At 42.4% G+C, this 14,014-nt stretch overlaps 1 protein-coding gene across 2 annotated transcripts in view; it reads left to right on the top strand.

The window, feature by feature from the left end:
• Positions 1-14,014, top strand: part of spire1a (spire-type actin nucleation factor 1a) — a 61,664-nt gene that overhangs the window by 14,036 nt on the left and 33,614 nt on the right. The window lies entirely within an intron of this gene.

Genomic DNA, 14,014 nt, shown 5'->3' with positions numbered 1-14,014 from the left:
TCTTATTGCTGGCCGACTCGCCAGCCTGCCAAGTTCTCTCGTAGCCTCTGGATGCATGAGCCAGCCAATGACTGAATCAAGAAGTCGAGCTGACCCACCTTTCTTTGTGTCTGTCTTCCAGTTTTCTGATACAGAACGATAACGCTGGCATTGATTAGCAATGGCAATAATATCGGTGATTACAAAGTCTCCTATGTATTTCATTGGATCAGTCATGGATCCAGTTACCTCTTTGTTGTTTGTCTGTCACCGTGGAGACATGCCTCTCCCACTGTAGGCAGGGAACAGATGGATTTAGCCTAGTAGTTGGTCTCCAGTTGAGGATTAAGGTAAGCTTAATTGGAGCATCCTATTATGTTTCTCAGTCTGGCACCCACGAACAAACTGTCATGTTCCCTGTTAATCAACTTTCTCGGGTTAAGCAATGAGTTTAGTTTACGCAAAAGTTTCTTAACTACTTTAACTCTGGCATCCCTATTCTGGGCATGTCATAATAGGAGAACATAACACAACTTCAGCAAAAAAGCTGATTTTAAAAGCTCACAATGTGTTCCATTTTGAGCTTGACCAAATTTACGAATTGGAGGAACTAACATTTTCCGTTTGAAAATAATTTGGGGACCCCCCAAAATAATTCGGTGACCCCCAGAGGGGTCGCGACCCACGGGTTGAGAACCCCTGTTATATGGGATATTTCTGTTGGGGGCGGGGGGGGGGGGGGGTGTGAGGTTATTTTCTTATACTTACTCAATTGGACTGTCATTACTCTTTGTCATTAACAATGTCATTGCTATTTTTGTTTGCTTACTGGGTATTCTTTGGGTTTTTATTATCTTGTACATTACATATGAAGATCGCAATCCAGACTCTCCAGTTCTAGGTTAAAGGCCTCGTTAGAGTAGGTTTTGAGGTCCCTAGATATGACTGTTTTGTGACAGTCAAACTTTAGTTTTTGTATTTTGCGTGTACAGAAAATCATAAAATGATCACTGAGCCCACATACAATAACCCCTTTCTTGGAGATTCTGGATTTGTCCAAGGTCAGAATGAGATCAATGACAGTTTGAGTAGAATCACACACTCTTGTGGGTTGGGTAATTAGCTGACTGACACCATGCAGATCACAGAACCGACTAAATGACTTAAACACAGGTGCTTCCTTACGATGCATATCCGTATTGCAGTCTGCAATCAGGATTTTCTCTACACATTCCTCCCCAGCTAAGCACCCCTCAAGTATATCATAGAACCCGTGCTGATCGGGCGGTCTATAGACGGTGCCAACTAATACTGATTTAGCATTTTTGAAATTTTATTCAACCCACACAGTTTCAATTTCATCATGCTGTAAGTCAGTACGAGTAACGTATTCAGTGTCTTTGTGAATATACATGCACACGCCACCACATGCCTGTTTCTGTCGTTCCTAATGATGGTATAGTTTTCTATTTCTATCTCTGGGTCCTTGGTGGACTCACATTCAAATGAAACAGGTGGGGAGTCACGTGATGCAGCATAGCTAGACAGACGTGGGGTCCCGGAGCTCCTAAACCTTTCCTGATTTAACTCATCTTTTGGAATGATAAATACAAACCGAGTGCTGATTTTTCTATCTAAAGGCACTGTTATGCAAACAAGATCTACTTCAACCAGAATAAGACAGAAGATCGCTTTGTCTTAACAACAATAGAGATGTAATACCGATGTATAACAATCATGAACCCTGTCACTGGGAGTGAACAGACTAAGAAGTACTGAAACTATTCAAATATGGGACCCTTACTCTACTGGGACTGTATGACCCGTAATATAATGAATGTTAACAGTAATGTAAATGATTTGTAACAATTACGAAATGTACTGTGATGCCCAACACGACCTACCGATGACTTCACAAGTGGGGTCCTGTTTTTTCCAAACATTAAATGTCCATAGACAGTAGACACTTGGCTGCCAGGCTGCCACATGACGTAATTTCTGAAAGCAAAACAATAACATCTGACGTTGAACGTGAAACACTCAGCATCTTGTTTTCCCAACAGGCTGCTCACAACAGGCTGCGTGTGTGTTCAGCCCGTGTACAGTAGTTAGCAGCTGGCTGAACAGAGGCTGCATGTGTCTGCATGTGAGGCGTGTGTGTGTGGTGTATGTGGAGCGGGCTGGGCGTCTCTGTCCCCTGCGGGCTCTGAACTCTGTCTGTTCTCTCCCTCTTGAGATTTGCTCTGGCTTGACTGTACGCTTTTGATGCAGCTGCAATGCGACTGAGTAACAGTTATTGTAGTAACTACCACTGCTGCATTGAATAACGGCTAATATACATTGACTACGGTTGACTAACACCTGCGAGTCAAACCAGGTTCTTCTGAAATACTCAGATGACAGCAGCGTATGTACTCCTTATGCCGACTTAGATAGTTTGGTGTTTGTTAGTAGTCAGATCTTGACTCTTTTCTATAAGTCTGTTGTTCAAACTGTGATGTTGTACTGTAGCACAGCCTGGTTTAACAGCCTATCTATAGTATATAAGAACAAACACTATTGCCAAATTAAGATCTGCACTAAAATTGTTGGTAGGCCTGTGGAGGTTGTTACATTCCTTTAAAGAAGCCCAGACCAAGAGCATGCTTAGACTGGCGAAGAGTATCTCCTCTGACCCCTTACATGTTTTAAATAATGAATATCAACTGTTGCCCTCCATGAGGCGCGTTAATCTTAATCTTTCTTAATATAAGAAACTTATTTTGGTGTACTATTTTGTACACCAGTCTGTTCTGCTTTTTAACCAGAATCGATAAACCAGAGGATATCTTCTTGTTCCTGTCTGTTTCTGTGATTTGTGTCCTGTAATGTATCTTTTTGTAATGTATTGTCTGTCTTGTCTGTATCTTGAACGGTGACGTCATTGACTTAAAACAAATTTCAGTGCAAGCTGACTAAAATCGTAATGTTAAGTGTGACTGAGTAACGTCCAATATAACTGCAGCTGCAGTATGTGAGAGTGACGGGCAATGTCTGGGTTTCCCAAACGCATATGGTGTAAGACTTGTAGTGCTGCACATGCTCAGATGCCCTCTAGGCCGCACACAGAAGCCTGTGAACATAGACATTCCATGCATAGATGCCACGGAATGGTAGGCCTCAGGCATCAAGCCTGAGGCCTGTTATGGTAGGCCTCAGGCTTGGTATTGTAGGCCTCAGGCCTCAGTTCTATCATTCTGAAATTTAATTTAATAATATTTGGACTGCTGGACAGCCTACAGTATGCTCTCTTTACTCTTAATTTTATATTAGCCATTACCCGTTGTGAGATATCCCCCCCCCCACCCCCCTTGTGGCTGTGGGGGGTACTGCGCCATGGGTGCGTTTTCGCATTATTAATTCACTAATAAATTCATTATTAATCATTATGTGTCAAATCGAAAAAAGGGCTTTGTGAAGACCTCCATATTATTATGGTCAATGCCTGTGTGAAAAGGGAGCGATTGGTGCAGGCAGTGAGGAGCTTCGGCGGTGTTTCTGACAGACAGACTGACTGACAGACACACAGACATTGACTGAATTATAGTACGATATGATGATGATGATATATATATATACACATAAATATAATATATATTTAATTATTTTTGTGTGTGTGTGTGTGTGTGTGTGTGTGTGTGTGTGTGTGTGTGTGTGTGTGTGTATATGTGTATGTATATGAGTGGGTGGATGTGTGACCTATTTAGTAAAGAGAGCCTACTGTCAGCTGTCCAGCAGTCCAAATATTATTAAATTAAATTTCAGAATGGTAGACTTTCGCCCATACCAGTCCTGAGGCCTACCGTACCAGGCCTGAGGCCTACCATTTCATGGCACATCTATGAACGCAATAAAAGGCGAAAGCCACAAAAAAACATTAAAAAAAGAAGCAGGTTGTCTGTTGGAGGCAAGCCAAAGGCTATAGTTTTATAGCCCACTCCTTTATTGCCTCTAGTCTACTACTGGTACACCCAATATTTGTCGGTCTTCAATTCCTTTTCAGGTTTATGATCCGGTAGGGAGCGGGTATTGTTTTGTAGTCATCAGACAGGAACCATCAATCTGGAACTTCCTTTTCCTTCAAACCGATTTTTCTCAAAAGCCGCAGGCTACAAGAGCTTTTATTGTTATTCTTTCGGTTTGAGGGAAAGGAAGTTCCAAATGATGGTTCCTGCCTGATGACTACAAAATATTACTACAACATGACGTAGGGACAGACCAGGCTTTCCTCTGAGGTGGAAAGCATGGTGACGCGAGGTTAGTAGAGATAGACATGAAACTGGGAGAGAGGGACGGGGAGTGAACTGTCAGGCTGCAGTAGAGCCTATATGTAGAATGTGCCTCAACCGCTAGGCCAGTGTCCGTCCCCCCCCCCCCCCCCGCCAGACCCATTCCCCCCCACCCCTAGGATTCAAATGGTTAATGAATAAACTGTATTAACCAATCTGTACGGTATGTTAATGCAATATAACTAGTAAATCATGTAATGAGGTGATTTCCCTACTCTTCCATACATTTTAGAATCACATTGTGAGCTTGTAGATCTGCTATCTTCTGTGTGACGAGCAACTAAGTACAAGGTTACCGTCACATCTGTGTCAGTGTTGCAGAGGCATTGGATGCATCAATTTTCAACGTCTTGTGGGGTCACTGGTCACTGCCAGTTTTCTGGTGTGTTGCTAATTTGGGTTGAAGTGCCTGCCAAGTGGGGTCAACCACGGCACTTCGATCAGCGATTCCCGGGTTTGTTAAAATAGAAGATCTACAATTAGTAGATATATGATTTTCATATCGGCTCTTATACGAAAAAATACTAATGCATGCACTGCCCAATTTAATACATGTTGAAGTGAAGAGCTCTGTGGTCTAAATGCATTATTTTACCTGTCAGTCAGCTTCTAGAATTGTGTGACGACAAACGATGGCACAGAACGACAATGCTGGTGGTTTGGTGATTCAGATTGACATCTGTCTCACCCCCTCAGCCAGACTCTATTCACTCCACTGCTGAGATGGATTGGGTGGGAGGGACAGTCACACACAGGCCAGTGCAGCCTCATAAGTGGTCATAGTTCTGACCAATGGCTAAAATTAGTTGTAAATGTCTTGGTATTTTCAGGCAAATAACCGTGGGAGGTGTTATTGGAGGCCCTCGCAATCCGCCACTGCAGTAATGGTCCTCTGCACGCAGTATTGGTTGCATAACTCGTCTGCATTTGTGTCTGATGGATGGCTTTGCCCTCGTGCTGCCTGCCCTGCATCCTAAACGCTGAGAGCTGCTTATCTGTCTGTGGTCTGTGAAGTGAAAAAGCCCTGTTGTTGGGTTGAACCCAGACGGTGACCACGGCTCCAACAATGACGTCAACCCCGCCTGCAGTCTGTGTGTAAAATGAATACACAATACATTAACAGTAGTAAGGCTCCAAGCCAGACTCTGATCTGTGATTCAGTTGCACAGCCAAAAATATTTATATATTTTTAGAACAGTGGTTCAAAAAGATCTATCTATAATCTAAATGCACCAAGTTTCTGTGTGTAATCCACGTAACTCGGGAACCGTTCGCCCCACCAACTTCAAATTTGACACACGTGTTACGCGTCACCACAGGGGGTGCAGTGCCCCGTGTTGAGTCGGGTGGACCCATGGTTGTCCAGAACCACCACAAAAGGCCTCTGCCCCGGCCCTGCCCTGTGTTCATATGGAGCTGGCCTGTTCTGACATCATTCTGACTGGCTGGTCTATATTTGGGTATGCCTGACAGAGAACTCCATATATGGGCATAAAAGAGACACAGAATATCCGGGTGGGACATGCATTTTCAACTTGCATCGTTGCAAGTAGGCCAGTGCCTAGTTGGCATCGCTGTAGACTAGAGGCCCCACGGGCACCGCTCTAGTCTAGTGTTGTCGTTTTGCACAAAAAACACTCTTTGGGCTAAGACAGCCATAGCCGTCCGTCATCACAAATGTGTGAGTGTTTTTTGTGCAAAACTAATGTTTGGAATGGTTTCAGAATCATGAAAACGCCCTAGTTTGACACGTCACATGCTACTGAAAGCAGAATTAATTTTAGGTTATTTTGCCTTATTGTGCCTTTTGATGGTTGGCCATATGGATTTGGGGCTCATGAAAACAGACCCTTTGCTCCCCGTGGGACAGGAAACTTGGAGAGAGTAGGAGAATGACAAAACCGCAAACGGTCCGACTGGGAACTTGATAATGAAATGGAAAGCGCCCTGATCACTTGGCAATCGTGTCACTTCAGTGGAGAGAGAGATGGCTCAGAACATTTGCTATGCAACTCTTCTGTGAACTGTCAAAGGTCACTGTTTTACACTGTTATAGTTCATTTGCAACCAGATAAACATTACTTATCCCTAGCAGGTAAATGTTATCACAGACACAATCGTAGGCATTAGGCAACATACATGTATAATCCAGAACTACTACGTATTATTGACTTTTTCAGACCAAGCCTTTATTTGCCCTGTGCCAGTGGACTGATGCAGGATAGAGAGGTTAATGATGACTCGTATGCTCTATGGCGTCATCCAGCCCCAGCTGGATTGCTTTCCTTTCTCTGCTGTTTGTGAAGAGATGTGTGCAAGGAATGATCATAATTACACTCATATTTGCCTCATGTCCTCAAAAGTTAAATTGTGCAATTTGTGCAGCTTATTGGCACACCTGGATTCAAATAAACAAGCTGAGGTTATCTTTGGCAGGTTTAATTTAGTACCTGAACCAAGGTAAGCCTTAATTGGTTCACAAAAATGTGACAACCTCGAGTTGTGCATTTGCAAACCCCTAATGGGTATTTCTAACCTTCAGGTTTTTGCTTGAAAACACAAGCAGCCCACATTTAAGAGACAAATGGCCTTCATGTTCATCACTGCTTTAACAAGCTTGTCCTTCTGACTCCGGTAGACCAGTACTAACAGGAAAAAGGTCAAACAAGATTCTCTGCCCATTCTGTGGAAAGCGCTGTGGAAAACAACTTGTTTGTTTTCGAGGAGCCGCTATAAGAAGTCGGGACTCTCGTGGCAAACCTAAGCCCTGTATGTCTGCTGGCTCCGGCCAAATGATGTCATGAGCATTGAGTATAATGCTGCTTGCACAACAACTGCTGAGTATCATCATTGTGTGGTGTGGCATGAGAGAATTGCTTGGTGCCTGCCTGCCTGGGTGATTGTTACTCAGTGGAAAGTCTCGCCAAAGCATTGGATAGATGGATATCCAATGTCTGGGCTACAAGTTCTATTGAAAACTGATCAATGCATGGCAGGGGCGCTCTGTTGTCTCAGAGAGTAAGAGGACATGCCACATAAATCAGGCTATCCTTCCCACAGCTTGCTCGTGTTTGAATCAGATCTGAGGCCTCCTCTTCTCTCCTGCCTTTCTTGTCTGTTCACTTTCTTTATCCATCTGTACATTCCAAAAATCTGTCGGTCTGTCACATATCTGGAGAACAGTCCAAACAATGGCCTTCACACTATGTGTGACTGTTTATTGCTGATGTCCCAAAGGAGTGTATGACTGTGATCAGAATTCAGAATCGGCGTGCACCACAATTTAATGCAAAGTAAAAGCAAAGACAAATGGGTACAGCCAAGGCAGTGATTCGATTTTTACTGACTTCTGGAGCTCGTTCCAATCAAATGGAGCACTGACAGAGAAGGCTGTTTAGCCTAGCTCTGAGTTAGCAAATGGAACCTTGAGGTTCAGGAGCAGGAAGTCACTCGAGCGGATCTGATGGGGACTTCGATTCTGATCCAACATAGAGCAAATATAAGAGGGGACCATTCCTGAGATGGCTTTGGAAATAAACGGATACCAGTGCTTGTCCCACCTCTCGGACAGAGGACAAGCCTGTGATCCCATAGAATGTACAGTGATGGGTAGTGGTACCATAACTGTCACCAGTGACCCATCTACGGGCAGAATGGTAAAATGTATGGAGCCGCAATCTTGAGCTTTTTCTCTGGTAAAACCCTGACAGACGGTGGGTTTTGACCATGTGACACTGCTCACTGCTCTGGTCTTGGCCATTATTGCATAGAAAGAAGGGTGAATCTCCACTTCCAGTTGTCCCAAGTTTCATCACATGAAGAGGATTTCTGTTTTTCCAAATGCTAAGCACGTGTAGATAGATTTTTTCCCATGACACCCAGATGACTCGGCTGGTTGGGCCTCTTCTGAAGCGTGTGGTAATGTGGGCGCTGTTTCTCCTCCAGTGCACGGCCATTCATTCCATGACATACAGTACACCCATCCTCTTGACACGCACACACTCGCACAGAAACACCCAGAGATGTCAGCAGCAGAGCAGGACGTCACAGGTGCAGGTCTATGCATAGCATTTCCTGATGGATTCACATGGATTATATTATGTGGCAATGTAATCTGCAGCACAATTGGTGGTCTTAAAACAGGATACAAGGGTACTTGTAAGCACTAAACATTGTCATTGGTTGCTATAAACTAAAGTATTTCAGGCTGTTAAAGGGTGAAGCAGCAGTGGCTTTTCAAGTTGTCTTTGTTTGAAGACTTGTGACTGGAGAGGAGTGAGGCAGGAGACGGAAGCTACTGCAAATGAGATTGTGATGCATAATTAGAAAGCCAAGTTCTGAGGTTTTCTCCGCACTTGAATGCACAATATCTAGTGTTTATGGATCTTCATAGAATAATGGTAAAGAGTATAAATGGAATTGCCTGTGCAGCTGTTTAGGCTAATTGTTTATCATGATTCTACACAGAATATAATTAAAGAATAGGAAATGTAAGTTACAGAAGCTTTTTGGATTTGAAGTTGATTTCAGAGGACATAACATTGTTGGCCTGTACAGAATGCAGAAGGATAAACGATACTATATTTCATGTACTGTAACAGGCCTACTTAAAGGTAAAAAAAAAAGAAACTGATATAGATCATTGCTACAGAGTTCAGTTACAGGGGTTTCCCTGTTTCTCCAGCTCTTTAGTAAACGGAATGCATTTTCAGGTTGGGATACCATTACTAATTCTACGAGAGCTGCACAATACTGTACAGGTTAAACAAGTGCAATATGGTATTATGGATGTAAAGACGGATGCATTTTAGAGGAAAAAATAGTCTGCAACACTGGTATGAAAAACTCAGCCCCACTGGTTTATTGATTCAACATTTCGATCACTGGGATCTTCTTCAGGAATAATGTGACAGGGAATGGGTGTGCACCTTTTATACAAGAAGGGGTACAACTGATTGGCTCTAACAATGGGTGGTGACTAATGCCACCTAGGCCCAAACCAATTATCCAATTTCCAATATCACAATAATAATAAACATGACGGGTTTAAATATGCAAAAATACAACCAAGGTACAGCATGTACAGTATACACAATATGCAATATTTAAGCACAATAATACAGACTAAATTCACAATAGGACTCTAATAGATTGTCATGGATTACAGTAAATCTACACAGATACATTTTAGAACTATGGCTGAAATTGGCAAAAATAAATTTCTGTTTTTTAAGGCTGAATTTGACAGGATGCATATTATCTTGATGTATAGTAGTTGGGCAGGACAGTGTTCTTGTTTTTTAATGATGTGACAGAGTGGGTAATCTTGAGCAGCATGAGAAGTGAGGGACAGAACCTTGTGCTAAAAACGTGAGTTTACAACCATGTTAATTTCAGTTACCGGTAAGGTATATGCTTGTAAGATGTTAGTTGTTACCCCCACCTGTACCATGACAAAGTGTGTCAGACGCAGGGTATTTTTTCTTCTTCTGTAAAGCTCTCAAATAACTGGCCTATGAGTATGAGTGACCCACTGTTGACTGACCCATTTCTCTCTAGCAGCCAGCTGAGTCAGGTTGACTTCTCTCTGACTCCATTGAGTTAAATGTCTCTTGTGAGTGCATCTCTTGTCTTTTTGGCACATGGTGTCCGAACTAGACTTGTTTGTGCCACAGCAGTCTTCCTCGTTGGCAAATCAGATTATAGTGCAAACTGCTTTAATGATAATTGAGCGGGGTGTTGTGCCGTACAGACTGCTGTTGAGGTAGTGTGTAGCTAGTTGAACTTGTTCCCCAGGCCAAATGGCTAGTGAAGAGACATCTTGAGTAGGGCATTCCTGCAGCATTGATTTGGGCGCTGATTAGACTGACACAATTAATACATAATTGCAACTATTTAAAATAATCAATCAAAATTGTTTGTATAATCGTTATCAATTTCATTTTCTAAAATAGTGGTAATAGCCAATCTACAAGCTCAACCAACAAAATGTGACTCGTTTTCAGCTTGTAGATCAGCTATTTCTTAAACATTTTGAAAGTTATTATATTAGTTATTTGTCATTTCTGCTCTTTACACTTTTCTGTTTATGAAGCCTAAAAGCCAAATGGAAATGTAATTTAATTCATAATCTTCCAATGTTCAAATGCCAACTAATTGTGACAATCGTGAAAGCCCTAGAGCTCCAATTTTATGTGTATAAAAGTGGAATATGGGTTGATAAGGAAGAATAGACCATCAGGCCCATATATCAGTATTTGGGTCCCTACTCAGGATGTCTCCTTACTACCCATGTGACCCGGGGATCATTTAATCCAGCTGTTTTGATACAGATGCATTGGAAACTGATTATGCAAAAATAATTGCGATCAGGTGATCGCAATTATGAATTGTGTCGGGCCTTGTGAACATACAGTAGCAGGAAGCACATTACACAATCAGGTGCAAGTCTATGCATAGAATTTCTGTCTAATTTATAGCCCACAGTAGGCAGCAAGCACCACATAGTAATTGAAATATTTGGTTTGTTGAAGGGTGAACTGACAGTGGATTTTCCGGTTGTCTTGAGTGTTTACAGGCATGTTTGTAGCAGCTTCCTTCTGCCTCATTCCTCCTGAGTCACAAGTCTGCGTTCACATGAGTTTGTGATGCATTATTTCAAAGCCAAGTTCTGAGATTTTCTCAGAACGGAAGAGGGATGCACAAAAGAGATTTCACCGTCCATAAATTCTGTTTTTCCAAGTGCTCATGGGGGCAAAAATGTATGTGTATATGGTATATGGTTTGGCACTATAGAAGAAGAAATGTCGGGGTGGGATCTGCACTCTGCAGATATGATCTATCTGTGGGAGGCCAATATTGGTAAGGTCCTTGAGTCAAGCATGTGTCAGAAATTGGATTCTGGTTTGTAGAATGTTTGCTAAAGCTATCCCCATCTTTCCAATTTATTGTTTAAATGTATCTAAAAAAGTATTTCATATCATAATGTTTGTAATAATTTATAATCTGTTCAATAAAAACATATTTGACAAAAAATGTATCTGAAAATAATGAGTTTTGGACATTTATATAATTTTGTCAGCATTATTTGACCAGTATACTATGAACATTTGTACACATGCTGTGCTATTATGTGCATTCATTCTAAGCCTGAAGTATGTGGCGTCTCCTCCGTAAATAGCTGATCTACAAGCTCACAATGGGTCCCATCTCAAAGCGATATATTAGATGGGCTATTTTTTCAGTCTCCGATGCTATTGCTGTCAAGAGCTCACGTCGGCCTACAGATGGATTATAGGGTTATGCAAAGACAAACAGGATGGGATATTAATTTTAGCCCTAGTGGTGCAGGATTATCAGTCAACAAACGGACGGCTGATGGATGATTTTAGTGACTCCAGACAAAGCTATTCCTTCAGTGGGAAGAACTGGGTTAGTGGATTGTGTTCTGTAAAACCAGAAGTGTGGCTTTCGTGTTAATTATGTAGGCTATTGTTTTATGGTTAATGGAAGGTAAGTTGTAGCCAAATATTCATCTACAGCAGTGGTTCTCAACCTGGGGGTCTCCACATGATTTGAGGGGAGGTTCCCAGATGACATTAAAGTGACAATTGAAGGACCTTTTTAATTAAGTAAAAATAAATATATACCATTACTGCATAAATGGTAATCAACTATACTATAAAAACTCATTGGCCAAATTGTCAAATATAAGAAGCAAATATTGTGAAAATAGATGATCTGATTGTAGATCAGCTATTTTCACAATTTATCTGTGGAACAGAGTCAAACTAAATATTATCCCTCAACTCAAAACAATTCCAAGTGCTTAGTCAGGGTGGGGGGGTCTCTAGTTCAAAGATTATTTTGGGGGTCACAGCCTGAAAAGGTTTAGAACCACTGATCTACAGTATATAACTAGATAAAGTGCCAATCGGCACAGGTCTCCACCAGGATTCTTCCTCAGCCTAGTGGGAATATGCATGCACAGTTTCATCGCAATCGGACGCTGCGTTGAGGAGTTGTGGCCATTTGCTACTCCTGAAAACTGTAGGAGCCAATCGTGGCCAATCAGGATGGAATATGATAAATCAAACAAACCTGTCTTGATCACATGACTATGGAGATCATGTGTACCGATTTGCGTGAAATTTGGATAAAATGTGTTTTACATATGTCGGCCTCCTGGTGGCGCTATAAAGAGCAGATGTGAAAAATTCCAGGCAAAGGTTTTTCCTTGGCCTCTAGGGAGTTGGCATACAAAGTTATCCACAGATCCGTGCAGTTAGAGGTAAAAACACTTTTGGGCCAGTTATAGCGCCACCTTGAGGCTGAGTTGAAATTGTTCATGTGGCATTTCGTCCTCTGCCTAGTGGGAATGTGGGTGCACAATTTCACGGAAATCACGCAATGTGTTCATGATTTGCAGCATTTTGTTTGAAACTGAGCACTCCTGTGAATTTTGGAAGCCAATCTTAACCAATCAGGATGGAGTCTGAGAAATCTGAAAGACCCGTTTCGTTGAATGGCTCTAGAGAGACTGTGTACCAATTTGCGTGATGTTTGGACAAAATCTGTAGGTGTACTGTGCAAAAACTTTTTTTGCACAAAGCGGCCTCCTGGTGGCGCTATAACAGGCCGTTCTGGAAAGTTTGGCATCCAGGGAGAGTGTGTGCAAAATTTGGCATCGACCGGGTTAACGGTGGCCGAGATTAGCTGCTCACGGACGGACGGACGGACACACGGACGGACGGAGTGCAAAACATACTCTCCCCCATGCCTTCGGCTGGTGGAGACAATGACATGCCCAAAATAACGATAACGGCGTTAATGTGCAGTTTGATTTAGCTTAAAAACTTACACAACGTGTACAAAAGGTACACCTTATTAGTCCCATAGGAGAAACTCAGTTTTATCTTCAACAGCTGCTGATGGCTGCTCAGATGGTCATGAGGAGTACCCAGGGGGACACTTGTCTTGCTCAGGGACACTTCTACATGCATACTAGGTGGACCGCAGAGAGAACCAGTGACCTTCTCATTACCACCAGACGGCCTCGCTACTAACTAAGCCAACCCCAGTAATGGGATCTCTGTATAAATAATATGTTGAATGGTACATTTGTCAATGATCATAATGATTTGTTTTGATCTGCTATTAAGCCAATAAGCCCTGACATACTCAGTCAGCACCCGTCCCTCAAGCGCTCTAACCACAAAGATGACTGGCATTTCTTGGCACCTAGCTTAATTATAGCCAGCCTCGCCCGTCTCCGCAAGCCTCACCCTCACCTCTTGTGTTTGGGTACCTCCCTTTATAAACAACTCCCACTTCCATACCTAGCTAACCATGAACTGTGCTAATATCACGCTAATAGGTCTTAAACATTAGCGTGTGTATGAGGTATGAGGCTGTGGACCACCATAAGAGAAGATCTTAGTTGTTAGAAATACATTCAGTACAGAAGAGAATAGGCATTCATACAGTATACTAGTGACTAAAATTAACCACTGAAAACAAAATGAAATGGGGCTTAAGTGTTTAAATTGTTCCTAATTTGCTTGGAACCCCTTCAAGGACCCCTGGGGGTCCCCTTACCCCACTTTTAGAACCTCTGCTTTACACTGCGTAGTATAGATATAAGGTGCGCCACTTAGGGGTGTGTCCACAAAAGTTGACTTGATCCTAAGGGCTTGCTCCCAGTCTCT

Source organism: Protomyctophum parallelum (assembly GCF_964188405.1).
Source record: "Protomyctophum parallelum genome assembly, chromosome: 1".
Classification (NCBI taxonomy): Eukaryota; Metazoa; Chordata; class Actinopteri; order Myctophiformes; family Myctophidae; genus Protomyctophum; species Protomyctophum parallelum.
Note: the sequence above shows the minus strand (reverse complement) of the source record. Positions and strands in the feature narration are given on the sequence as shown.